The following is a 3,373-nucleotide window of genomic DNA, read 5'->3' as shown; positions in this document are numbered from 1 at the left end:
GAATCCATTGCATTTTTGCAATTATTGTGTAAAAATATACATAACAAAATTTAACATTTTAACCATTTTTAAGTGTACCGTTCAGTGGCATTAAGTAAATTCACACTTCTGTGCAACCATCACTACCATTCGCCTCCAGAATTTTTTTATCTTCTCAAACTGAAACTCTGTACCCATTAAGCAATAATTCCGCATCTCCCCAGCCCCAGGTAACCTCCATTCTACTTTATGTCTCTGTAAATTTGCCCGTTCTATGTAACTCATATAAGTGGAATCATACATTTGTTCTTTTGTGATTGCCTCATTTTTACTTAGCATAATCTTTTCAAAGTTCATTCACATTGTGGCATGTGTAGTAATTTCCCTTTTTTTTTTTTTAAATGCATTCTTTTTTTCAAATGGAGGTACTGGGGATTGAAGCCAGGACTTCGTGCATGCACTCTATCACTGAACTATACCTCCCCCATCCTGAATTTCCTTCCTTTTTAAGACTGAGTTGTATTTCATTGCACACCAACATAAAAAAAATTCAATGAGAAGAGTGGCATTATTTTACATTTTTGAAAATACGCAATGTCTGGAGGAGAAGACAACTAGGTTTTCAGAGCTGCTTCTGCATTTGGTCTGTTGCAGTATCACAAGTCATCTGGCTTCTGGAAAAATCTGAGTGAAGTCCAGCCAAGTCTTAGAAAGTCCTGAGCTTGGGCTTTTCAAGCCTGTTAACACGCAACCACACTGCTCTGAAACTTCTGTCTTTACAAAACCGCCTCTAGCCTTCCATGTCATCTGCATTTAACATCTGGTCTCTGGGTACAATTTCTCACTAATTTGCCAGTGCCATCTTGCTATGTGGTCCATGGTCATAAATAAAATAGAAGTAATCTGGTGGTCATGCAGTCACTCTGCAGCTGTGTAATGATGAGTCTGTGGATACACTGCTGGTAATATATCAATTAACTATAGTTGGGTAAAAAACAACCAAAACCTGTGTATGATGTACACATATGGACATTTATTTAGCTCATGCATCTGGGGTTGGCTGAGAGTCAGTTGATTCCGGCTGGAAGGCTCTGTTGATCTTGGCTGGGCTCTCCCATATATCTGGGGTGTGACTGGGGCTGGGCGTGGCTGGCTGCCTCTCTGATCTTGATTGGGCTGCCCTCAGGGGTTTGTAGGCAGGCTCATCTTGGCTGGCCTTGGCCAGTGCATCCAATGCTTGGGACCAGTGCTCTATCCCAGAAATGTTCTTCTCATGGTGATGGCAGAGGTGTGAGCTTAACTACACAGGTACATTTCAAGCCTCTGTGTCCTGTGTGCCATCATCCTGTTGGCCAAATGGGTTACGTGACCAAGCCCATTATAAAGGGGCAGGAAGTATATAGTGGCCAAGGAGATAAGGTAGATGGAGTGAAGACTCCTGAAAAGTAACCCAGAGAGGCAGGAGGGGTATACCTTAGTGGTAGAGCTCATGCCTAGCATGCAGGAGGTCCTGGGTTCAATCCCCAGTACCTCCATCAAAACAAGAATAATAGTAAAATAAATGTAAATAAACCTAATTACCCCTTAAGCCTGAAACTGAATGCGAAAGTTTAAGCATCCAGTAGGGATAATATAAATAGCACTAATATTAATATTGTGCCTCAGAGAGGTTACATAGTAATTTGCAGAGCAATGGGGGGTGGGGTGGGTGGGTGAGAAGATGGAAACCCAGGCCATCTGACTCTAAACTCTTCCCTTTCATTGCTCATTTTGCTGCTTATCCCAAACCAGATGGAGAGCCCACGTGCAGGCACTCTGGTCTAAAATCCTGGCTGTGTTCCCACTTGACAGCCAAAATCAACCAAAGGAGAAGAAGGAGAAAAAGGAGGAGGAGAAGGAGAAGGAGAAGGAGAAGGAGAAGGGGAAGTTATTAATGGAGATAGAAATGATGATAACGTTGATGATGAAAATGAAGGTGCTTTTATAGTGGTGCACTAGAAATTATAATGATGATGATTGCTATAGACTGAATGTTTGTGTCCTCCCCACCCCGCTCCAAACCATATGTTGGAACTTAATCTCCAAGGTGATCGTACTAAGAGGTGGGTCCTTTAAGAAGTGCTTAGGTCATGAGGGTGGAGCCCTCATGAATGGGATCCGCCCATGAAGAAACTCTGTACCTATTAGGCAATAACTGACCATTTCCCATTCCCCCAGCCCCTGGTAAACTTTAATCTACTTTCTGTCCTTGAATCTGCCTATTTTAGATATTTAATATAAATAGAATCATACAATATTTGTCCTTTTGTGTCTGGCTCACTTCACTTACCATATAGTTTTCAGGTTCATCTATCTTGTAGCAAGTATCTGAACTTCATTCCTTTTCATGGCTGGATACTATTCCACTGTACGTATATACCTCATTTTGTTTATCTATTCTGCTGACGGACACTTGGATTGTTTCTACCTTTTGGCTGTGTGAATAGTGCTGCAGTGATCACTGGCATACAAGTATCTCTTTGTGTTTCTGTTTTCGATTCTTTTGGGTATATATTGAGGACTAGAATCACTGGGTCATATGGTAATTCTATGGTTAACTTTTTTGAGGTAATTGCCAAACTATTTTCCATAGTGGCTGCACCAAGTGACTTTTTAAAAAAAATTTTATTGACTTATAGTCAGTTTACAATGTTGTGTCAATTCTGGTGTACAGCACAGTTTTTCAGTCATACGTGAATATACATATATTCATTTTCATATTCTTTTTTTCACCATGAGCTACTACAAGATCTTGTACATATTTCCCTGTGCTGTACAGTATAAACTTGTTTATCTATTCTATATATACCTGTCAGTATCTACAAATCTCGAACTCCCAGTCTGTCCCTTCCCACCCCCTCCCCCTGGCAACCACAAGTTTGTATTAGAAAATACGGAAGGCTTCACGAATTTGCGTGTCATTCTTGTGCAGGGGCCATGCTAATCTTCTCTGTATTGTTCCAATTTTAGTATATGTGCTGCCAAAGTGAACACAGCCATTGACTATTAAATCATGGAGTTCCCTGTATTAGATCCTTTTATGTTTAAAATACCTCGAGTGGCACACCAGTCAGTATAAGCTAGGTTATGCTGCAGTAACCCCCTTCCCGTTCTTAGCGGCTTGAGACAACAAAGATTTGTTTCTCACTCATGCACTGTGTCCAGCGTGGGTGGTCTGGGAACTCTCCCCACACTGTTTACGCTGTTTTACTCTGGGACACAGGCTGATGGAGCAGCCCCTGTTGAGTCACCCTGGCCAAGGGAAAATTCAAAACATGGTCAAGATTGTCCTAGTTCTTAAAATTGCCATACTGAAGTGGCACATATTTCTTCTTCTCACGTTTCACTTTTGCAA

The 3,373-nt window shown here is 41.3% G+C and overlaps 1 non-coding gene across 1 annotated transcript; it reads right to left on the bottom strand.

Annotated features, from left to right (window-relative positions):
• Positions 1–2,905: 2,905 nt before the first annotated feature.
• On the bottom strand, positions 2,906–3,012 carry LOC123614584 (U6 spliceosomal RNA). The gene has a single exon (XR_006722021.1). It is a non-coding gene; the product is annotated as a U6 spliceosomal RNA (small nuclear RNA).
• Positions 3,013–3,373: the final 361 nt, after the last annotated feature.

Source organism: Camelus bactrianus, chromosome 9 (assembly GCF_048773025.1).
Source record: "Camelus bactrianus isolate YW-2024 breed Bactrian camel chromosome 9, ASM4877302v1, whole genome shotgun sequence".
NCBI lineage: Eukaryota > Metazoa > Chordata > Mammalia > Artiodactyla > Camelidae > Camelus > Camelus bactrianus.
The sequence above is the reverse complement of the archived record's forward strand: the minus strand, read 5'-3'. Positions and strand labels throughout refer to the sequence as shown.